The sequence below is a fragment of the Cygnus olor genome, chromosome 14 (assembly GCF_009769625.2).
Source record: "Cygnus olor isolate bCygOlo1 chromosome 14, bCygOlo1.pri.v2, whole genome shotgun sequence".
NCBI lineage: Eukaryota > Metazoa > Chordata > Aves > Anseriformes > Anatidae > Cygnus > Cygnus olor.
Window position 1 is genome coordinate 7,570,249 of NC_049182.1, and position 25,189 is coordinate 7,595,437.

General features: G+C 42.1%; 1 protein-coding gene across 2 annotated transcripts in view; it reads left to right on the forward strand.

Annotated features, from left to right (window-relative positions):
- The first annotated feature begins 7,321 nt into the window (after positions 1-7,321).
- The window catches only part of SGCD (sarcoglycan delta), a 333,594-nt gene continuing 315,726 nt past the window's right edge, over positions 7,322-25,189 (forward strand). For both annotated transcript variants that reach the window (XM_040573134.1, XM_040573139.1), the window contains exon 1: positions 7,322-7,392. The gene's annotated coding sequence lies outside the window, so the exon portion shown is untranslated. The remainder of the gene's footprint in view (positions 7,393-25,189) is intronic.

Here is a 25,189-nt window from a genome sequence, read left to right on the forward strand (position 1 = left end):
CATCTCTGCTGGATAATGAGCTCTGCTTCACTCAAGACTGAATTGCTGCTGTACGGATCACAGCAAAGCGCAAATGAGAATGCAGCACTGGGCACTTCCTCCAACCTCTCTTATACATGGCAAATAGCTAATTAAAGGAGAGCTGTTTTGAGCTATTGGACTGCTGCTAGCCTGAGTTCTCACAGAACAATCTTATGCAGTTTGACTTGCTCCAGTAACTTTTTGAAGCCTTTTAAAACTGTGTGTTGCAACGACCCCCACGTTTTGTTCTGACTTTTAGCCTGTGTTCAAGATAGGAAGAGCTGAGGTGTGTTGGCTGAAGCTTGGTCTGTGCTGACTGTCCTTGTATGTACGAGACGCATAGCTATGGAGTGGGGCTGGAGAGGCATTCCGTGATTTAGAAAATAACCTGTAAATCTGTCTCTTATTTATTTTATTCACAAAATTCTTGATGCAGAACATACGCACTCTTTTGGAGTGTCAGCATGCGTAGCTATGCTCCTCTTGCGACTTATTTTATGGACATAAATGGGATGTAAATGGATTTTCTACCTTATGTTGTCTTTCCAAAGGAGGAAAAAATTCACTGTTTTTGCTGTCACACTCAAGTAAAACATTAACCCTGAATTTCACCTCTTTTATTTTATCAAATTTACAGTTATTCCAACTTTAAAATTTAACTTTTCAGTGTACATGACTGTTCAAAATGTGAATACAAAATGAACTTTAGAGCAACAATACCTTGTTTAACCTGACTGCTTTTTTTATTGTTTCAATAAGACCAGAGAAGAATCATAGCCCTTACAGAGTAGAGCTTAGTCTTCTGCTTACAAGTTGGTCCTGAACAGCTGAATTATTTTGCAGTTTTGTTTGCAGAGCTTGCCCAAGCATTTTGTGTTAAATAAATAAACACAAGATTATTTACTGTTCTAGAATAGGCACTGCGAAATCCACTTCTATCAGTTCCCGGTTAACAGAGGGTGCTCCAAAAGGCTTGCCTTGCATGTACTGAAATGTTATTTTTTTTTTTATTTAATTTGTGGTTTCTTTTGTTTGTTTGTTGTTTGGGGGATCATGATGAAACTGCAGTGCTTTGATAGATTGATTTTTATTTCTGGTGGAGCATAAAATATACTGAAGAGGAAATATTCACTGTGAATGAGATATTCAGAAGCAAGTTGTAGGTTTGAGTTTAGCTAATAGGGAAGAGGCCAATCCTCCTGTCACTGGTGTCAAGGAAAACACTGGGAGCGGAGTCAGCCATGCTGTAATTACCAACAGATGATGACTTCTGGAGGTGTGAATAAAAGACTTGATGTATTGGCTGAGTTGTGTGAAAAACAAATCTGTTAGATATTCTTTGTCCCAGTGCTGTTTGTTCCCCTTCCTTCTGTCTGACTCCAGCAGCAGAGCTCTTCAGCTGCTGAGCAATGGGCGCGTCTACATTCCTCTGCCCAAGCTGGTGGCTCCTTGGGAGAGTTACTGCGCGGATCCTACGCAGGCCAGTGTTAATGCTGTTAATCCTGAAATCTGGGTATTTATATACTGTTTTAGACAAAAAGCACCTACACGTTAATTTCTGAAATGGTGTTTTCCATTTACAGGTGTTGCCTGAAGGACCTGTGTGAAAACTAAAAGTCAGAGCTGAATGATTTTAGGTATCTTATTTAACAATCTTATTACTGCCATGGAGGATGTTATGGTTGTTTGAGTCAGAAGTAGCAAAATAGGGCAGTTAAAATTCATCATTGCTCTTAATTTTAGCTGCTCTGTTAAGAAAGGTTCATGTGCCCTGGCTGGGGTAAGGATGGAGGCAGGGTGCTCGTGGTGTACAGCCAGCGTGCCCCAGCACTGGGGAGGGCTCCGTGCTGTGTCACCACCCCGTGACCTTCTCTTTCACCTAACCCTGGCATGGTCTTCTCTGTGGTGACTGTGGGTTGGTTAAGCTTGTCCCACTAATATTTTATGTTTTTGTAGATGACGTTTGGTGTGGCTTTTTTTAGAAAGGTCGCATGGTGCGAAGAGTGGTAATGCGCCCTTGTGCTCTGAAGAGCCAAATGTTTCCCTTTTGTGCATGCTTAGGAGTTCAGAGCTCCTGCCTCTCCCCAGGCTGGCCTGGGTTGTGCTCTGTGTGAGCTGTGTTTCTCCTGACTCCTTTTATTCCCTCAGCTCACTTGGTGCCTGTGATATCCTTAATGCAGCTTCGTATTTCACCACGTCTGGAGCCTGGTGTCTGCTAGCCCTGGAATCCACTGGTGCAGTTGCAGTTCAGGTAGCACAGTCCAGCAAGCCCCAACTTACTGGTATGGTCATCAGTCAAGACGTTGGCAACAGGGAGTATTTTCTACCTCCATCTTCGCTCAGGAGCATACAGGCAGCTGCAGTCGGCTGCCCGCTGTGTCATTATGTTTGGATGTTATATTTGGATGGTACCTGGGGTACGTGAGCTCAGCAGCACCTCCAGGCTGCAGCAGAGACGTGTGTGTGTCTCCGGCAGCTCTCGATGGAGTGGGGGGTTTACTGCAGTGGCAAAAAAGGGATCTGAATTGGAGTTTGAGGAAGATAATCCTTTTTTATAACCAAAGAGAATCATAAGGTAGTGTCTGTGGGGCTGAGCTGGTATTTGTGGGCAACGTATAGACAAAAATACAGCCTAGGGAAAAGCAGGGTGTGTTTGAGAGATGAGCAGAGATCCTGTGAGTCAGCTCCCTCGCCTTTCTCACTTTGCCTTTCTCTTCGTTGTGTTGGTGGGAGCTGCATGACATTTTTACCTGGTCTCACCCCCAGTATATTTCATTATATTTCTAAAGCCAAAATGCATAATATCCTGAAACTAGTATGTGCGTGTTACTCTGCAGTGTTTGGGTCTATCTTTACATCGGCAGAGTCTATTATTTTGGTATCGAAAAGGCACTTCATGAACAGTTTTAGTGCATGAGTGTGTATTGCTAGTGGTCTCTGTTCTGTCTTGAATAGTGAAGCTGTCTGACTTAGATGAAAACTGGTTTAAAAATGAGGTGGAGACCATCTCAGGATGGCTCTAAAAACCTTGGCAGTGTCCCCTTTTAATTGGCTACTGCAGAAGTGTATTTGTTCAGTCAAATCTTTTGAAAAGTGAGGCAGCATGGAAGATTTGTAAATAGCAGAAATGTTTCTTACGTGATTTAGTGAATTCATAGTTTCTGTACAGGAGGAGTGTTCTCAGCATCAGAATGTGCAGTAAGTCAGGACTTTCGTCATTCTACTGTATCTTGGTTCCTTCATAGGGAAGAAAACACATTGCGAGAAATCGGAGAGATTCATCAGCTGAAAGATGTCAGAGACGTTTTCCCCAAACCTCACATCTTCAGCAGTTGGTAATTACTCATGAACATGGTGTGGAAAGCTATGGTGGCAGTGGAAATGTTGCTTCCAAAGCCGGGTGCAAAAGATGAATGTGCTGCTGATGGTATGACAGCAGCTGCCTCAAGTGACTGCCTCCATCCTTATCCATTGCTTACCTCAGGATAAAAAAAAAAAAAAAGTGTTGGCCTTAAGGTGGGAAAAAGTTATTTTATAATTAATGATGCAAAGCCGCTTGTTCTCCATGTGCTTCTCAGACTACATGATACTGTTCTTACAGGGACAGAAAGACTTTTTGTTTTTATTTTGGTTCTTGCATTTTCCTCTGCTAATGTGAAACTTCAGAACTGCTTGAACCCATGCTTGTAGCTTCTGATCTTCTTGAACGTGGCTTTTCACCCAGCTTGGTCCTGCACCTTTTGGGCTACAGGAGCGTAAATTGCCTGATGACAGTTTTTTGGTTGCTGCTGGGCTGATGTTTCCAGAAAACTGTCTGCAATGACTGCATCTCTCTTCTGAATTAAAACAGCTAATTCACAGCCCATCAGTCTATGTGGACAGTCATTCTCATTTTTTCAGTGATACTTTTGCATTTATTAACATTTAATTTACTCTGTTATATTGCTGTCCAATCAGAATGTTTTGAGACTCTTCTGCAGTTTTCATAGCAGTTATAATTGTGCCTACTCTTAATTGTTCTGTTTTGTCAGTGTCATTTGGCACTTCATTACCTCCCTCCCCCTTCTAAGACCAGTAATGGATATATGGTGTAGTGTAGGTCTGGGCACAGATGCTGAGATAAGATGTGAATAACCCCCCCATCATCATGACAAGTGATTTAAAAATAATTAAAAAAAAAAAAAAATCCCTTTATTGCCATTTGTTGACCCTCATTGTGTTCTTTTTTTTCTATCTATCCCATTGTAGCCTAGTTTTTTCTGCAGTGTTTTTTTTTCTTTTGTTAATTTTTTTTTAGTTTTGGTGCTTAAGACTGTTTGGCCCTTGCTGGAGGATTTGGGAAAATCCACGTGTACTGCCTCATCTCCATGCATATCCATGCATGCCACGTCACCTTATTCATATGCTTATTAACTCCTTCGGGGAAGTCTAATAGACTTGTGCATGGGGGTCACGATCTCGGTGGACTGTGGTTTTGAACATTTGGCTTTTTTAATGAAATGCTTAGCTATAGGAAGCCAATGAAAGAAGTGAGGTATGTTTTCTATAACATTTTGTGGGTATTTTTTTTTTCCCCCACTCTGCACTGCAGCTTTACAGCTTTGTTCAGAGTTGTGGGGTCCCAGAATCAGGTATCATGAAAATACGTCACCATCGTGTTACTGTGTTACACTCCATGGCACTGCTAAGTTTAACATGGAAATTTTCAAAGCAGTGCCCTGAGGTGTACAAGACCAGATGAGACTTTATCAATGCTAATAAGCTTAAAGTATTTATTGTGAGCAAAAATCAAACACTTGAACTAATGTTGACTGAAACTGGTTATTGTATTACAGTTTTAAGCCATTCCTGTATATAGAAGTAGTAAGCTATAGGGCTATCTACTTTCTTCACAAAGAAACTTTAATGAGTATTTCAAGTTTTATTTCTGGAACCTGTAATTTGGGAGAAGGGACTTTTACTTTACTCTCTACTTCTTTGTTCATTCCTCTACAAAACTCTAACAAAATGCCAGGCAGGCTTCTGATGCCAGCATTTGTCACTAGCCTTGTATAGTAACTCTGTTTTATGGAAAATTTTATGTTAGAAGCTTATCTGTGTTCTCTGTGGGAGAATATGAAGTATATATATGGAGTCTGTAATGAAAAGCAGTGGGAGAAAGCTACAGTCCTCGTAAATACCCACCTTGGAAGGAACCTGTTGACATTCCCAAATCTTTCCTTTTGTTTTGTGCTGTTAGTCTCTACTGAAGTAACAAGTCATCGTGGTTACTTGTTTCTTCTGATCTTACATGCCCAGGCTAATAGAGCTATCAAACCTCCCTGCTGTAGCAGCAGAAAGCATTTACTCACTAACTGTCATTTCATTCACCAAAGAGTGGGGAAAGTCTTGTCCAGAGGTTACAAGCCCATCAGATGCAAATCAGCATGGTCTCCAAATTTTATCCAATCAAGAATTTTTCTTTCTGGTCCATGATGGTGATCCTGCGTGAAAAAGCAGCATTTGTTGGGAAAATACATACTGTTGTCTTAATGATGAGAGCTAGGTTATCTGGTTGTGGAGTAAGCAGATTTTTTAAGACGGTTGTGTAATAGCCTCAAAATATCGTGATAAAATTGAAACATCCAGTCAACAGACAATTTGCACATAAAATTAGTTGATAATTCCACCTAAATGAAGGAAGAACGATGGAATTATTATTTCTGGGATTTTTTATGCCTCAATTGCACACCTGCAGTAAGAAGTGAAACAGCTTTTGTCTTTCGTGGAACAGCTGTGTTCTCAGTCATAAACCATCTTGGTGCAGTGGTAGCTGAAATAAATATTTCTGCAGTTTCAGTTACTTGGTCCTAAGAAGGCAGGGCTACGAATGTGACAGCAATTCCACATGTTCTTATATGCTGCTCCAGGTGACAGGGTTGGAGTTTCCAAATGCACACTGTCCACATCGCTGTCCTTGTGCTGTCCCCGCAAAGCTGAGTGGTGGCTCTGTTCACTGCTCGCTCAGCCAGCTTGCTGGTGGTGCAGCTCAAACAGCTTGGATGATTTGCTCATTGTGTCTTCCAGAACCTGAAAGTCAAGAGATCCTATTTAGAGTTTGTAGGGTTGCTTGTCCCAATGGGTTAGAAACTTGTTCATCGTTCTGGAGCCTTGCTGGTGCTGCAGTGACCTGGGAGAGGGATAGGTGCCAGGAATGTTCATAGAATCAGTAAGGCTGGAAAAGACCTCCAAAATCATCTGGTCCAACCACCCCCCTACCAGCAATATCACCCACTAAACCATGTCCTTAACCACTACGTCCAACCTTTCCTTAAACATCCCCAGGGACAGTGGATTCAGCCTGGATTCATGTTTGGGATTGCCCTGGTCCAGGTGCAGGACCTTGCGCTTGGCGTTGGTGAACTCCATGAGGTTCACATGGGCCCACCTCTCAGGCCTGCCCAGGGCCCTCTGGATGGCATCCCTTCCCTCCGGCATGTCGACTGCACCACTCAGCTTGGTGTTGAGTGCACCCTCAGCAAGAGGGCAGACAATCCCACTGCCCATGTCACCGACAGAGATGTTAAATAATAGCTGTCCCAGTACAGACCCCTCAGGCACAACGCTCATCACTGGTCTCCACCTGGGCATCACAGTTTCTGTTGACCATCCATCCAGTTCCTTATGCCCTGGAAATACAGACACAGAGGTGTATGGGTCTGGGCACTCAGATGTTGTCACCACAAGTTTGGTGACCCACCCCCGCAGGTCCCTTCCCAGCTGCCGCTTGGTGGCCCTGTGACAAGGGGCTGCTGATGGGCGCTTCAGAATGCTGGGGCACTGGGAAGCTGTGAGGGCGTGGGTGGTGGGAGGACTGGAGGGGCTGGGGAGGCTGGAGGCTACGAGGGGCCAGGCTGGCAGGAAGGCCCTCAGAGCCAGGCTGGTGGGAAGCCATGAGGGGATGGGGTGGCGGGAGGGGTCTGAGGGGCGAGGCAGGTGGCAGCGGGTCACGGGGCCCTTTGTGACCTGTCGTGATGCGGGCTCTGTCCAGGCAGTGGGTGTGCAGCAACGGGTCACGGGGCCCTTTGTGACCTCTGTGATATAAGTGCTGCTGGCAGCGTGGTTTCCTCACATTGCCTGGAGGATGAGACGGGACAGGACGGGAAGGAGTGGAGCTGCGAGGTGTCCCTGCAGAGCTGCCCCATTCCTGCTGCCTGTGTCTTTGGTGCTTCCTGGAAGCATTTCCCATCCTTGTGGTGGGAGCCCTTGAGGCCAGACCTCAGCAGCATGGCGGGGAGAGACCCCAGCACGCCCAAGCAGGCCTGGATGGAGGAGGAGGACGAGGTTAATGCCACCCCGATGAGCTGACCGAGGTGCAGGTGCTGCAGGCAGGTGAGTGGCCGACCTGGGCTGAAGGGCTGGCAGCTGCAAGCTGCCTCTGTGCCCCTTCATGTCCTCACAGGAGCTGCTGTCCCATGCGGCATCCCTAGGGGTGAGGGGAACCGTCCAACTCCATGGGATGAGCAGGGAGAGGCAGGACGAAGCAGGACATGGGCAGCCATCTTGTGGGTACAGACCTCTCCTGCCCAATGGCAGCAAGCACCTTGTGGGGTGCAGGACTCTCCCCCCTTAACATGCCCCATCTGCTGGGGAACACCTGGCTCCGATGCATGCCCAAGAGAGAATGTTGGTGTCTTTGTATGGAGAGACTGTCTGTGCTCTCTGCATCCATCTTGCGATAGTAGAAGGAGAAATTTTAAACATTTAACATGTGAAAAGACACTGAAATCTTGTTGGTTTTGAAGCAGTTTGATTTCCTGCTTAAATATAGCTGTGCAGAGCTGAACGCAGTGCCTGTGCTTACTGGTCTCAGGCTGCATAGCCCCACTGTTGGCAGGGCTGGGCTGGGACCTTGGTGGCTGCCCTGGTGTGGGATGTGTGGGATGGAAGCTGCTTCTCCAGCTTCACAAAGGTGTTGCATGAGTATGTGTGTGTGCCAGCTGCTGGAAGGTGCCTTCGATCACATCCGCTCTCACTGGGTTTCATTGCACTTGTATATATAACAAAATCATTGCCTCAGCTTTTTACACAGCAGGGCTGATATTGGCAGCGGTACCTTGTTAAAATGAAAGACTGTCTATCTTATTATAGATAATGTGAGACCAGCCTGCATTTTCTGTTCTGACAATACTCTGTGCCAGATAAAGCCCAGTGAGAGAGATGTGCAAGTTTAGTCACTTCCATGCTTTGTTGTTGTTTTCCCTCCAAGTACTGCGATGTTTTAAGAGACTTTTTTTTTCTTTTTTTAAGAGGGAGGAGGTAAGGTTTTGGTGCTTGCTCTTGAAGTTGTACAATAATAAGTGTTATTTCAAAGGATAAATGTATTAAGGACAGAAACAAGGGATTGAGACTGCACGAAACACTGTCATCAATGTGATTTGAATCATTATTATGTTTAAAACAACTTCTGGGTTGTTTGCACTCAACCTGTTCTCATGAAGTTTGCTTCATCCATGGTTATGGCATACACATGTCTCTATCTAAATTTCTTGTAGATATTCACAGTATCAGGTACTTCAGTACAGTATTTCCTGCTTCAAAACAAACAAAAAAGAACTCCTGAGACTCTTGAGACTTGTTGCTACAGTCACAAATTTTAAAGGAGAAATTGATAGTTCCTACATTGTCATTTTGATTTCTGCATTAATGCCATCACTCAGTTGTGAAGCCAAATTAAAAGGAGTATTAGGCGTCCAAGTCCCTGCAGTATTAAGTGGAAAACTAGGTGACAAAGAGCTGTAGTCACCTCCAAGTACAGGTGTGTAATTTGGGAGATGTGAGGCCACATGGAGCCTCCAACGGGTGATTCAAAGCTCTGAATTAGCACCTGATTCTCTCCTGTGAGTTATGTGAGGAGCTGAGGTTCCTGACTTAAATAAATTAGCTGCCTAAATTACATTGATTCTCCACCTCTTTCCTTTGCTCGACTCTTGCATCTTTGAAAACACTGTTTCCCTCCACCTTCCTTCTCTTCTTTTTCTTTCTGAAAAATTTCCAGGACTCATTAGTGATAATGGATAGGGATAATGGATTCAAGTGGTGGAAGATCTACCCAAGGAAAGTGAAGGTGGAAGCACTTTCGTCTCTGAAAAAATGCATCTTATTTCCTTCTTGAGCCGTCATGGATCTGGCTTTGATTGCCAGACACTGGAAGTCAGTTAGATGAGGCAGCCCTGTAGATGTACTTTCCATGTGCAGGAATTAATTACTTGTGAGTAGGTTCCTTCTTCACCTTTTTATTCATAAATCAAATATCTTGAATTCCTTTACTTTTTCAGGCATTTTATTTTGATTCTGATTGCTAGCCAAGTCTGGTAATAGTGTGAAGCTGTTCCTGTTCAGGGTATTTGAAAAGTGCTGTGCACTTGCAACGCACGTAGAAAATGTACAAGAGAGGTGGGGGAAGCTTTCAGCGTGGTATTTGATCCTCTGCACTCCATACAGACAGCATGATTTGAGAGGAGCAGCAGAAAGATGGATGTTCAATATTGATTGTGGGTTGGAGTCTTCCCAAAGAGCTGCTGAGTGCACTGGGGTCAGGGACTGCCAGTCGCTGTGGAAGAGAAAAGCAGAGCACTTGCCCCAGAGTATGGGAAGGCATGATGTTTTTAATAGTAATTTCTGCTTATTTTCTGTTTTTTCTGCCCTGAAGATAGGGGTTGGGGGGTTTTACCAGTGAAAAGGAGGAGAAAAGAAAGATATACATAGGCAGATATATTTTTGTTCCGAAGTTTCCTTGATCTGTAATGACAGTGGTTTATGGAGTTGAAGCAAATTTTGAAGCCAAATTCTGCTGTGCTTGGAAAAAGTGACCTCTCGTTGGTAATACAAGGCAGGGTGCAAGGTCATGCACTGAAGGGCTTGTAAGGATTTGTCCTGTAAGCTGGGAGCTCTGCAGTTAAAAGCAACAGGGGGGTAAAACAAGTATCATCTGGTCTATCAACTCTGCCTGAAGTGAAGCTGTGGAAGGTCAGAGGCAGATAACACACCAGGTGAGGCTTTTCTACTGAAGACTGTGGAAATACCACAGGTGGTGCCTCCACTGGAATTTAGTGACTGCTTCTTGAGAAGGATGAATCCAAACTGGGCAAGGGCTGGAGAAAAGCTGATGAAAGCCCTTGAAGGGTGCTCTCACAGGAGATGTATAAAGGAAAGGGAAAGCTGAAAAGAATCCGCATTGCTTATTAAAAACATACTGGCGGCAAGCACAAAGGAGGATAAGAAGTAAATTAGGTAAAGCGAAGTACTGGAACAAGAATAAAAATATGTACTTTGGCTATGAATCAATTGGGACTAGAAATGAGGAGGAGGACTATATCTAGCAGAGTGCTTTAGAGAGGGTAATAAGGTGTAGTTTATGTGAAAATTAAGGGACACGATGGCCCTCAGTAGGGCTGTGCCCCTGGAAGGCTTTGCTGGTTCACGATAACATGTTCGTCAATGTATCTTCTAACCAGCAAATTGGTAACTTTCCCACTTTCCATCCTCAAACTGAATTTTTTTTTTAATATATAAAAAAAAGTTCACAGGTGCAGTGCTTTGAGAATACGTGGCTCACCTTTACAGGCTCTTATACCCAAGCACAAGGGCCAGAAGTGTTTTTGCTGTGTACAACTGTGAAATTTAATAATGCTGCTGGTTTTGACTTGCAAGCTGGGGGTAACCTGAAGGGAGTAGGTTCTGTGTACCAGCTTACCTCTGCAGCCTGCGCAGCCTTTCCAAGGCAGAAATACATTTCTGGTTATCGCATTCGTGGTAAGAACTGAACTTGTCTTCTGTTCACAGAGACAAGGGGTCATTTTCTGTTGCATTCATTTATTTTGAGAAGAGATGGTAAAATCCCATCTGCTTTTGTGTTTTGATACAAATGGATGACAGAGCCGTCATCTTCAGGGGAAGAAGGTTTGGATAAAGCAGCTGCTGCTTTCTGTGTTTCCATGTCTGAATTCTGCCAAGCATAATCCTCTGTTCTCTGTGGTCAACATGTACTGTACAAGGAGGCAAAATCAAGATTCCCAAGCAGGCTGCCCATCAAATAAACCATTTCTCAGTTTCCTGCCTTTCTTCCCCCCACAAAGGCACATATGGAACAAACCATGAAAAAACTGATTTGTGTTTCCATTAAAACCAAACAAAAAGAGAACAGAAAGTTAATATGTGGCTCTTTAATGAAGCTGGGAGCATGAAACCATCACCATTAGGGTCACAGAAAATAAAGGTCAACACAAAGAAAATATTGGGATGTCAGAGCAGTGGAAGTTATGCAGAAGGTAGCTGGTCATCCTCAGGTTCACTCTGAGTGCATCCTAATACACAGAATTTCCCAGCGTTATTTAGCTGTGCACATGGCTTTTAGTTATTACTTTTAAGCTGAGTTATGCAAGAAATACTGTACATTCCTTTCAAGAAGTTTTTGCTAAGAATGCCTAGTCTTTACTGAATAATAATCAATAATAAGAAAAGAAGTCCAAGTTAGCTGTTTCTTTGTCTAATTAACCCTGAGAATTAGCTCCCTGCATTACAGCTCTCTCAAACAGGATAAGCAAGGAGTGCAGGCAGCATTAGCACTAATGTTGTACAAGCAGCTTAGAAGATGTTTTGATGGCTTTTCAGTATTTTGGATCAGTAATACTTTTTTTTGGCAGCATCAGACGTGGAGAATGCATAATCTTTCTGAGCAGCCTATTAAAATAATGACTTGTATGGCAAGTTCCTCTCCTTTTTCCTCCTGTGTATGGCTGCACCCTTCCTATCAAAGAAGTTGTATCTTAATTGGCAATCCCCCCTGCATCTGCTCACTCCGTCACCCCCTACAGAGAGGCACACTGCTTAATTAAAAGGGAGTTCGTGTTTGTTTATCTCTGGAATTTCACTTGAGCTTTTGTAGATGTTTCAAAGGCAGATCATTTTCTAAAGACCTTGCTAAGTAATTAATCCTGTAACATCCTTACTTTAGGAGGGGGGGAAAAAGCTGAGTTCATTGGAGTTGAGAAGAAGGCCCAGAGTTGATGAACTTGGTATGTGTGTAGCAAAGAGAAGTGTGCTAATACCCATCAGAGGAGTCAGTCTGCTAGGAGGGTGATGTGACTGCAGTGGAAAAGTGAAGGCTTTGCTGCACGATTCCTCTAAAATGTTTCTTCCTCAAGGAGTGGCTGCTTCTGGATGTGACGAGGTTGATTTTGTCTTCACAGACATTTAGTTTGTGGCCACTGTAATGAGCCTTTACACGAAGGAATATTTCATAGTCATGAAACAAACTGAAGCCAGCAACTCATTATGTTTAAGCCTACAGTTTTATAATCCAGTGGGTTTCAGACACTCTGGAGTTAGGCATCATCTTTAACTCTCTAAATTACTTGTAGAGGACTGTGCACTTTTGTCATCAAAATTTTAATTAAAATCACTGCTGAGGTGTGATAGGATCCCCTGAGACAGCTCTGAACTTCCTCCCATGGCTTCAGAGACCAGTAGTCTGGAAAATATTGCTCTTCCTTTTAGAAGAAAATGAGCAAATGAGATTCTTGGGAATGGCATTTTCCCAGCGCCTTAGCTTTTTTTGCTCCCTCATGGTCTCATTCTTGTTCTTCCCAAAGAAAGTTATATTGCCAGGGATCCACAGGCTGGGCTTTGGGAGCTGTTAGAAGTCATCCTACCAGTGTCTGGGCCGGATCACACTGACCTTGAGCTGGAAAAGCTGCTGCGGCACCAGTCTGCTGAGCCACCTTGTTCCTCTGCTCTAGTCAGGTTCTTCTGAGGGGTCCAGCTCCTGCCATGCGAGACGTCACATCGCTTTATCTCCCTGGGAAGCTGAAGGGGGTTAGCATTTCACACTGCATCAGAAGGTGCTTAAAATCAGATGATAAAATGTCCAATCATTCTATCATGTCCTGTCTCCCCAATATTTAGCCAGATGACTGTTCAAGACAGATGCTTATTTTTGCAAAGGCTGAAATAAGGGCAGTGTAAGCACAGCTGTGACTGAAAACAGCAGCACATATGTATTTCATATACCCGTAAGGGACAAGGTTGTAATTTTCATCTTGCATGTGAAAATGATAAAGTTTCATGACTGGAACCATGCTACATAAATGGGTAAGCAGCAGTAGTACATAAATGGGACTGCTCTGACATTGTTCAGACTGTGTGTAACAAAGCTAGAAATTTCATTTTAATAGAAAGCTGCTGAGTATCTGAGACTGATTCACTGATGTTCTCTCACATCTACTTGTTGGGTGCTTGGCATGAGGTAATGTGTGTTTTGGCCCCTTCTAGACTCTCTCAGGGCTTAACCATGAGAACAGCACATCCAAGGGGGGGGGGGGGGGAAGAGAGTGAATTGAATCTGTACTTCGTGTATGGACAAGAAATAAAGATGCTTTGTAGGTTATTGGGAGAGCTTTTTGTACCTCTGCTGGTTCACTAAATGTGATAGACCTTAACAAAGACTGTGCTGGCTTGGGTCATCTGACTTGTCGTTGGAACAGGGGTTGGAGCATGAAGTAGAAAGTTTTTGGATATGCTGTGTTATGAGCTGCATTTCTGCTTCTCTGAGCTAGAGGCTTTAACTGCATGCCTTGTATAGTTAGTGTGGAAGCAAATCAGTCCCTTGATGTGCTTGCTTCAGTGGGAGAGGAGGAATTCAAAAACCAAAAGATTAATTGCTTAAAACTTTGGTTCTCTTTGTGTGTTTTTTTTTTTTTTTTTGAGTTGGGGGAGAGAGAGCATTGGGAAGAAGGGGTTGTTAGATGGTATAAAGAGAAGCTCTTTCAGAATGGCAGTACTACAAAAGGAATATGAAACGACCAGATGGATTTTTTTGTGTGCTCTGTGTTCTCTGCTTTTCAGTTTCATTAGGACACATCAGACTTATGAGGATGACCAGTGAAGTTGTCTTGACAAAGGCTTCTGCAAGGAGATCAAAATAAATAAGTAGGGAAGAGAAGAGTGGCTGGAAAGCCCCTACCAATTAGCAGCTTCCTCAACCTCTCTTAATTTTCTCACAAGCTAATGGGGGAGGAGGAGGAGGAACACACCTTCATCAGAATGCTGCACAGGAGAACTGGCTTACTATTAAAAGCCCAATAATGACTTGTATCAGTTTATGCAGATTTGCACTGCTGGGTTACTCTGTGCCTGGCACTTGGCAAAGCACAGATAACATTTAAATCAGGCAGTAAGTGTAATTAAGTACTACCCTTCAGCGCATCTCTCCTTTTAAGACATTTTTATACACCGTGATTTAGAACATGACAATTGGGTGAGATTAAAGCAGCAAATTGTGCCTATAAAACAAGCCCTGAGAATAGCACGGGACTGTAAAATTTTATAAAAGGGAATACAGCACATGCCTCCGATCCGATAAAACTTTTGTGAGCGGTGAGATTAACTGTGAAACACAAATAAGATGATACAGTATGCGTAGCATTCAGATAGTAAATTGCTTGTTATTGTAACAACTTATTTCCTCTACCCAGAAGATTTCTTACTTAACTTTTCCGGAAAATCTCACCATGTAAATGATTCATTAACCACCGGAGGCGCAGACGGAACGTAAGAAGTCAAACAACAGTGATGTCCCTTTGAAGAAAATAGTAACGTAAATGTAGTGTGAGAGCTCATCTGTACTGAAACACATGCAGCTGATTTTGTGATCAGTTTCTTCCCCAGCTTCAAGTGAGACGTATCTAGAAAAGGGAAATAATCCTTACCATATTTCAAATCCTTAATAAGACCCATTGGAAGGTTTTCTTGGGGAACAAAACCACTGCTTTACAGGAGAGGTCTGAAATGTTGTCTTCTGTGATAGTTGGCAGTGCACAGCCATTGGGTTTCTCTTGCACTTTCATTGCACCTGAGAATTTCCATCAGCTAATCTTGGCACATCTTAAGTAAAAGAGTGAGCTTTTTTCGAAACTTCGTTTTCAATTTTTGGAGCTGGTGGATCACAATTCATGCTGAAGGTGTTGTCATTGATAGTAACTGAAAGGCAGAAACTCCCTTGGCATCATTGTTTTTGGTGGCTTTTCCTGCTTACGAGCTGCTGTCCGTGTGTTATGGCATTGCTTTTCATTGTCTTTCTCAGTGGTCTCATGTATTCTCCCTTCCTTTCATTCACACAAATCCTACCCTGCTCAGTCTTACACTGCTTTTTTTAATTGACTGACATAATCACCTCTTATTAAGAGCCATTGAATCTTGAATATATTCAACTTAAATGTCCTTGCTTCTTGTCAGACTGGATGAAGGGATGCAGAACCCCAAAGCCTCTCCATTACTTCCCAGCTGCATTAGCTATAGAAAGAAATTGTATTGCCTGTTAAACTATTGTACTTCGGTCATGTTAGAAAGAAGATCATGTACATGGCATGGGGAGGGAGGTGATGGTTTGTTTCCTTCCTGTCTGATATTCTTGTCCTACATTAAAATAAATACTTTGTAATCCTTAATTGCAATGATGTATTATGTAAGGAAACAGCAGAACTAGAAGGAGAGGCTTAAAATTCTAGAGGTGTTACAGGAGAGCTGGCTTTTAAATATCGAGCAGGCACTGCATTGCAAACAGTCTAATGCCAAGCCATGGACACGTAGCAGAGCAAGGAAGGAAATAGAGAAGAAAAAAGTGGGAGCTTCTGAAAATGCAGCTTTGTTGGCATCTATCCATTTTGTGGGTACATCATACTCAGCCCTTCTTTTGATAAGAAAACATTTAAACCTTTTGTTGTGCTTTTGTCTTGATGTCCTTTTAACTTTTGGTTTTATTATTCAGAACTGTATTTATGCTTTAGATTGTTTTGATGTTGTTAGGGAGATGTCAATAATTCTGAACCAACATTTAAAAAGTTCTGTTGTATAGAAATGTTGACCTTTTCTTCTTGTTTGGTTTGAAAAGTCAGTTCAAAATGGCAAGGCTTCATACAGAATGGAAATTCCCTTTTCTGTGAAATGCAGGTAGTAGCAGTGAAAATAGGGGTTGCTGTCCCACCAGTACCCTGTTTCCATCTTTCTTTGCATGTTTTTCCCCATGTGGTGATAGTGATACCACTATACCCACCTCAGTCTCGACATGTCTTTGCTTATATTTTCAGTGAAAGGATTCCTTAGGTTTCCATTAGATGTGTTCTGTATTAGTCGATTTTTGTTGAGTATGAACTGGGCATTGGGATTGTGCCTCCACTGTCCTCATGTAGGTTAGTGCCTATAACCTGCACTATGGAATTAGGTACCCAGGCTGCAGCGAACTTTAGTGAGTTGGACCCCAATTGAAACTGCAGTCTGAGAGTTGCCTACACTGATTTTGTTTGACTGTGACCTGAATCTTTTAGTACTTTATTTTTTCTCTATTTTTTTTTTCCTTTAGGTTTTAGTGGTATTTCTTGTTGCATGATCTACCTAATAGAAGAATCCAGCTTAATTGTTTGCGTTATAGTTGGTAGGGAGTAAACACAGAAAATAGTGGAATATTTGTTCTCTTTGGAATCGAAAGGCATCTTCTCTAAAATTTAGCCTGTAAGCTCTATTTGTCTTATCTGTATACTCTGGTATTAAGAATTATTTTCTTATTTGGATTTGTTTATAATTGGCCTATTGGGATGGGTATGTTTGTTGATTAAAAACAAAACAAAAAGCAAAACGGTGCATTTTTTTTTCTTAAGGTAAAGTTAATCATTTTTAAAGTTTACATTTTAAAGCTCCTGAGATTGAGCAAAATGGGCAGAAGTTAAAATGCCGTGAATGCTTTCCTTTAACCTTGGCCAAAGGCACAGCAGTGAGAACGTCCATATTCCGTCTTGGACAGGGATTTGTAAGTCCAGCTCTACTAACATTAATGGGAGTTACACTAGCAAATCTTCTGTCCGTAGGTGGAGAAAACAGACTTATTAGATGAAACTGCTGTTCAACAGTTCGTACAGTTATTGTCAGCAAACGTGAGCACTGCTATATTCATTAATGCATTCTAATATTATAGAGATAAGTTGGTGCTATGTCTGTGACTCCTGTTTGGGCTGAAGCAATGAACACAGCTGGGGCTGTCCCATGTCATTTGGGTTTAGGGGAGGAACCATGCTGCTGAGTCAAAGGATCTTCTGAATTGCTGTGAGGTATGGAGTTGCTGAAACTTCACAATGCTAATATATGTGGGACTTCACTCCAAATAACTTCCCACTAAGGGCCCCCTCAAAGTATTTCATGGCTGGTAAGGACTGCTTGAGGCTGCCTTGTTGCTCAAGAAAAGGCTTAGAAAGTGATAAGGAAGTTAAAGTTCTAAACACTGCCAGAATTGTCTAGCAAATTGGTCATTCCTTTATGTATAGCGATGATTTGTCAAGGATTATTGCATAATTAAAGAATTAATTAAAAATAGTTTAAGAGTTGTGCTTGCTCTAAGTTAATTAAGACTAAGAGTAGTGATGGCTCGGATTTTCTTTAACTGAAAAGTCAACAGCTTGTGTGATTTGTAGTTATAATCTGCGCTTATCTCATACAAATCACTTCTGGTCTCTCTGTTAAACTGTACGTTTTGTGAGGTTTTTGACCTTTGAGGTATTTCTGCATTAGATAATATATACCATTCAAACTTGAATATTTTGTGTAGTTTGGCTGATAGTTGATTCATGGGTTAGGTAAATGTATACAGGAAGTATATACTTCCTGTATATACTTCTGACATGGCATAATGTCAGAATACGAATTTCAGGAAAAACGTTCTTCCATTCTGAAGTCTGTTTGAAAGCTTCTGTATTACCCTGTCACCTCCTGCCTCCCCCAAAGATAAAAAGCATTTAAATCATATTATTGTGGGAGAGAAAGGTTTTGTTTTGTGTCCTGTCCACCCCCCCACACCCCCCCTCAACAGCAAGAAGTAATTTCCCTTACAACTTGCATTTCAGTGACAAAACCTCTATTCAGTGCTGGGTCGCAAGTCCCTAGGAGTGCCATCAGTGAATCATTTCCCTTAAAGATGTGCTTCAGTACTTAAGGGTATCGCTAAGACTGAATTGTGAAACCATGTAAAAACCCATTATCTGTTTCTGGGAAGAACGATGGCAACAAAATGCATTATGAGATTTCTTCTTCTGGGCTAGACACTGTTGTGAAGAACTGGCTACAGAGGAAGGAAAAGAGGTGCAATTACTTAGGATATTTGCATTCTTAATGTTTTCTTTCTCTTATTAAATAAGAGAAGTAAAATATGTTAGTTGAAGCATTATGATGTTATCATATATTACCTACCTGCTGCTGCAAATTAAAGTGATGTTGCACTTCTGTAATCTGTTTTGGAGGAAACTGTGTTTGGCAATATGGGTCATTAAAAGCCCAGAAAGCAATCCAACAACCCAGACAAATGTTTCAGCACACTTGGGTTCCTTGGATTTTATTAGCATTTGTTATTACATAGCCTTTCATGGCAAAATTGTTGTTGCCGTGTAGTTTATGAACAAATCATCATCTTCATGGTTCTCAGATAATTATGCTCATGTATATCTGCTTCAAAGGAGGCCCCCTTTAAATGGGTTTCGTGTAAGATTGAAGCCAAACAGCAGTAGGTTTGGATAAGCATCTGGCCAAGGATCTCATATGCCTTCTTTATTCAGAAAGTCCTCCCTTGCTGCTTGTAAGCAAAGTATTAGCTTCTCCATGCCTCTTTATATTTGAACATACTTATGAAGTCGTGTCAGGCAAAAATATTTTGTATAGTTACTCATTTGTAAGAAGCACTGGGACGTGAGGACAGAAATGGCCTAGGTGTGTTGGGAGGAAGAAAATGCAAGGGGAAGTTATTTTGGAATTTACACTGGTGCCATAAAACCTGAAAAAAGAGATCCTTCGTGTGCTGTGTGCTTGCTCGTCTGGCTGCGGACCTCTGAAGAGGCAGCTGGCTGAGCGGGCAGCGTCTGGGCAGCGTCGTGTGTGCACAGAGAGGCTTCATTGTGTGCTTGAGAGCAAGCCGCTAGCACAAGGCCTCAGTGATGTGGATGGCTTAAATGGGTTTCCCATCCGGAGAACGCTGTGAGGAGAGTGCAGCAGGTAATCTGTCTTGTCTTCACACCTTACTTATTTCCTAAACAGAAGCATATTTTTACATCTTCAGCTGAAATGTTAAGGAACACCCAGTGCCTGCAGTTGGTTCAAAATAAATAGCTATCTAATTATTATTATTATTATTTTTATTATTATTATTATATGCAGGTTGAGGGGTCAATGTTTGTGGAAAGTTAAGTTTACTTTTAAAAAAAGAAAAGGGGGGGGGTGGGGAGGAAAAAAAATCTCTCCTTGCAGAATACTGAGAGTCATGCTAGAAAATCTTTGCCAGGTCTGTACCTAATGCCAAAGCAAGTAGACTAGACTGTTGTTCCTTTTTCTTTTTTCTTTTTTTTTTTTTTTAATTGAACTTCTATCTCCATTGGTATAAATTAACTTAGTCATTTTTGTCTTATTCTTGGGGCATGCAGGGAGCAGATGTTCTTCCCTTTCATTTTAGTCATCTTATGCATTTGATGATGGCTTTTGCCTGCTTTTCTGGTCTTCCCTTTTCTACCCTGCTTGTTTGGTTATTTGTTTCATTTAACATGAATGTTTCATTTAACATGTTGGTGCGTCTGGAACACTACCACTGTGCTCTCCCTCATCTGACTGTATTTGTTTAATGAGCAGTGTGTAAAGCTGTGAACTGCCTGCCACCCAAAGTTGCCTCAGTGCTGTGCAGATACAGATGTTTTGACATGAAACATGGCTTAGATGGCTACCGCACACTGGTTGCAGCAGTACTGTTTCAAAATCGGGATCCTAACCACTCCTAATTTGACCTACAGTGGCCTGAAAGCATAACATCCATCTTCATTGGAGAGGTTAGATAGAAACCTAGATATTGGGTGCAAGACAATATGTCTATTAAATCCAAGCACCCCTGTCTTCTGTGCAATACAGACCAGAAGAACTTACCAGGTGATACTCCTACTGGCTTTGTAATTTCTGGCTGACCCAGAACATGGCTTTCCAATCCGAGTCAAGTCTGTTTAAACCCATAAAATGAAGAAACATCTCCAGAAAGGGAGCCTTTTAAAAGAGGGAGGGGGAAAGCACCCCAGTTGTGACAATTCTGTGCTGATCTGTAGCCTTTGGGGCCTTTTAGAACAGCTGGCAGTGTGTTAGAGACTAGGCTGATCATAAACTGAAGAGAAATGGACATTTTTGAGCCAAGATAGCAGAACTGCAAGTATGTTTATTTTTGGAAGGATTGTAATGCCAACTGGCAGCACAAACTTGGCTAGGTTAAGGGTCTGGTGTGGCTGTAATAAAACATAAGGATACTGAATTTAGCAAAGGAGCAACAGGAATTATCGTTGGTATTGTTGCCGGGGAGTGCAGATGCAGTCTGGCATTTTATCAGCGTAATCTTGGTTTGAACTTCATGAATAAAATTTAATATAGGGGGCTTGGAATAGCTGGTGCTGGATTTATACCCAGGAGCAGGTACATTTAATTTCAGTAAGTACATTGCACTCCTCATCGTTTGTGTAATTTGAATGTTAACTCTTTAGGATCCATCAGTTTTTGACTTCCAGAAAACTTCCCTGACACCAATAGTTATATTTTCTTTCTGTGTATCATTCTTAACAAACGAAAACATGGATTATATTTTAACTACTGGCTAACTATTTCAAGTGGAAACATTCCTCACTTCAGTTCTTAAAAGAAAATTCTTTCACTTTGCAATGCTTTCACTTTGCCATTCCTGAGTCTAGAAAATTTAGTTGCAAATGGCCAGAAGAAATAACCCATGTAGCCTCATCACCACATCCCAAACCAATATGAATAGATGTGAGAAATCAAAATGGCAAAGGGGAATACCGCAGAAATAGGGAATGATGTTGGGAAGTCTGAAATAATGAAAAACATATGACCTAAGTTGTTACTTGTTTAGATTGGATTTTTTTAAGCTCCTCTTGCATTGATATTTAAACTAGTATAACAACTGTATTTGGCAGCAATCCTCAGTCACTACAGCAACTCCCAATTTTATTTCCTTCTTAATGATCATTTCACTTTTTTTCTCTGTCTTACTGCTTCAAGAGCCTATTCATTGATATAATCTGAGGCATAAAAAGTTTCTCCTTAGTTTATAGTATTACTTTGGAACTTTATCGTGATCTAAATCCTCCCTATCTGAGGAATTTTGCTGTTTATTTTGCAGAGTTGTCTTCAATTCATTAAACTGCAGCACAAATTCAGATATTTCAGTGTGTTCCTCTTATACGGAATTAGCTTTTTTTCAGTAATGATGCTATTTTTGTTGTTGGATGAGCTAAAGATGCTTCAAAATTTCAATTGACTTCAAATTTCAGTATCATTTGCCAGGTTGCTTTTTACCCTTTCCTTACATAAGCCAATTTTGCAATAGTTTTTAAACAACTTGGCTTAAATAACTAGCAACCAGAGAAGAGACAGGAATAATCCCTGTTTGATCAATCATATGTGCTTCCTGGAGTAGTGAAGTACTTTAGTACTTTAGTGATTAAAAATAGGAGAAAATACAAAGAATCTGCTGCATGGTAGACAGCAGTTATTGTCATGGTGCTTAGCTTAGGCCTCGTTCTGTATTTCAAATTCTCATTTCAATGGCTAACCTCCTGCCTAGATGGAAAGTCTCTGAATTGCCATGTCAATGGCAAAAATCCTTCTGTAGCTTGCTGGTCTGGTTTCTCATGCAAGTAGTAGAAACCTGTGATATATAAAAATGATGCTTGGACATGTCAGATTGACTGGTAGTAAGATTATTTATCAAGGAGTGGATCTTATTATTATTTTTTCTTAATTTAAGCATGATCATTTATATGGATTTGCATAGTGAGAAGTAAAGAGGGATGGTTGCATACTCAGTGTGCTGTGTTGCCCAGATGAATACTCCTGGGCATACCAAGAGCTGCTGCTGATGGGGAGCTTAAAGTCAGGAACATTAGAGGGTGTTCCTGCGCCGAGCGCTCGCAAGCTGCCTGATGGATGCGGGTCGGTGTTTAACTGAAAGGCACTCCAGTCACGATGAATGTGTCACAAGCTGAAAGCTTGATCCTGGGTTGCTGCTTAAATCTGTTTCCAAATCCTTAATGACACGGTGAAGCTCTAAATCCCACTGATTTCTCTGGGTGTGTACTTCTGCAAAATTTTGAGCTAGCTCTCTCCACGAGTCAGTGGAGCTGAGCAGACTGCATGAATGTGAGACACCTGGCTGGATCTCCTCCAGACAGAGGAATGAATCCTGGCGGTTTCCCTCAACTTTGCTGGGAAAAGAGCTGAGTGCTCAGCAAGACTGCTGCAGCTCTGTCCTGTTATTTATGAGGGTGGTCAAAAATAGGAGGAATCCGCTCATTGAGCGGAATCCAAAACAGAACCGCACAGACCTAAAGAAAGGAGAATTGCACACCCTGAAGGTAGAGCGATAATCTTTAGGAAGGATAATCAGCTTTTGTGTGTTAGCCATCATCAACCCAGAGGGGAGCAATTTCTGCAGTCCACCTCTACTTCAGCCAGGAGGTCTCCGTGTATGGGTTTAATTGTAGCTCAGTTGATGAGAACGTCGGATAACTATAGAGCCTGTAGGTGCAGCTCACACGTTTCAGGTTAAAAGAGCAGGTTTTGTAAAATCTCCACCTAGCTCTTCCTATCTGACAAGGTCTCTGAAAATATTTTTAGTATATTAAATGCATTACAGTTCACGTGTGGGAGAATTTCTTTAAGCAGACTATTTTTCTAATGATGGCCACTCTCTAGCACTTCGCTTTCTGCTCCAAAATGCACAGCGTTCAAAAGAACCATGTATTTTAACTGTTTTTTCTTATGTCTTTAATTAGATTATTGGTACTTTTGAGCATTCTGGAAAAAGACATGCTTTACAGTGCAGGGTAGGGAAGAGAAGAAAAATACTTAATAATGAAACATTGCTGTGAACCTGGTAACAGTACGTGGTGGCTTTTTTGGCCTCTTCTAAGCCACATCCCTGTACTTTCATCTTTCTTTTAGATTCCCCTCTTTTCTTCAGTAAAGCTCATCACAGGAAGAGCACTGGAGGAAACTCTTTTGTAATGTAGATCTTCAAGTGAGGGTCTGTGAGGCAAGTAGCTTGGGATGCCTGCTGTGTTCGGAAGATCAGCTCTGCTTTTCTATCGAGTTTGCAGTTAACCCTGTGTTAGTAGGTTTCAGAACTCTTAGTGTACGTCATCCTTGTGTCTAATGGCTTGGTCTGTGAGGTTAGAAACTTCACGTTGGAAAACCATTGCTGGTTACACTTACCTATGGGGTCTAGGGTAGAAACATTTTATTTTATTTATTTATTTCCCCGGCAGTGTAGTGGCTGTTTCTTCTGTTATGTTGGCATCCACTACCCAGATTTTGGTTCCCTTGTGTTAAGTTTTGTCCCTGGTGCACCGTGGAAGTCGTTCCTTCCTTTTATAAAGTATTTGGGAGTTGTTGCAGAGAAAAGGTCTTGCCCAAAGTCAGTGGAGCTGGTCATTGGCAAAGCCAAGTTCACTTTAGTTAGTGAATTCACTCATGCTGACTGGGAACATAGTGAAGAACGTCATGGCCCAACGGCAAAAAGCGCTTAATAAGTGAAGTCATTTATTTCCAGTGAGATGTCATACACACAGCTACCTTTCAACTAGACAGCTGCACTGACAATGTATTGTGTTTCCTGCTCAGGCAGAGCGTAACTGCTGTCTTGCGGTGTCCCAGGCACTGGCCAGGGAGGAATACATTCAGCAGCACACTGCAGGGGTTGATCCCAGAGAGGAGGGAGGTTAGTCTCACCAGAAATATGTTCCTGTGTTGATCCCTGCCTGAGGGGATCCCCTCCCGCACCCTGCCTTCCACTGAGGTCTCTTTGTTACTGCTGCACTTTCATTTCCTCCCTTTTGGCATGCTGAAATCAAATTAAACGTAAGAGTAGAGTTCCAGCTGACTTCTGGTTTAAGTCTGGTCCTTCATAATTTAAAATCTAAAACACACCGTAGGAAGTTAATGCTTTATGTAGACCAACTGCAGTCCCATTTGCTGCACAGATAATAATAAGCCCTTCCTGAGATTAGTGAAGGTTCCTTTCTGAATTAAAATATCACTTTGGGAAAAGCTGTCTTTCTTTGCTTGCCGTTGTGCATAGTCAGTGTCTCTTTCAGCTTGGATTTCTGCCAGAGCTCTGGCTCTGGGCTTATGCCTGACCCTTACAGGTTCTTAATAACATTGCTTGGGTTGTGCTTGAAGAAACTGTGTGGAGTGGCCTTTTTGAAGGGGGAATGCCAGGGAATGTGGGAGATTAATAAGCTGCAGTACAAGATAGTCCAGTGAAGGTTCAGTGTATCAGAAGGAAAGCACTGAAAAATGGAATAATGCCACATCTGCTTGAATTGTGGATGTGCTTTCTTTTAAACGTGGCTGTGGTAACTTACTGTGCTAGAATTGCTCTTCCTCCTCTTCTTTGCTTGTTACAGACACTGAGAACAATTTTCAAACTCAGACCAGTGCAATCTAGCATGTCTGTGGACAAGCATCCAGCTTCTAAAATGGAAAAGAGAGGGGAAGGGGAAAAAAACCACTATCAACACAAAAACAAACAAAAAAACACACCACCTACAAAACTCTTGCACTGTTTGACTTGTAAACCTCCCTCACACCTCAGCCTCTTCCTTTAATTTTTTTCTCTAGGGGGTTACTGCAAGTTTAGAGCTATAAGGATATTGAATGCGTTTTTCCTCTTCAGAAGAGGTGTACCAGTCCCCAGCTGCACAACACATGAATAATGCATGAGGAGTTTATTTGCTTGTGCGTGGGAGAAATCTTCACTTCCTGTTCAATGTTGGCCTTGTCTTTTCTCTTGCGTGTGATCTCTTTTCCTCTTTTGCATCTTTTTTTTTTTTTTTGTTAGCATCTAAGCAGGACATAATTCACTTGCCTTTGCCAATCGGTGGTATTTTTAAGTTCAGTATTTCACTCGCTTCTGAGTTTGGCTTGATACACGTTTTCTTGTCTGAAGCTGCTGTTGAGGGTGTTGAGCACTGCAGCAGTCTTGCGCAGTGCAAGTGGAGCAGCTGTTCCAATGGTGGCAGTCCCCATGGGAGAGCAGGAGTGCTTGAAGTCCATC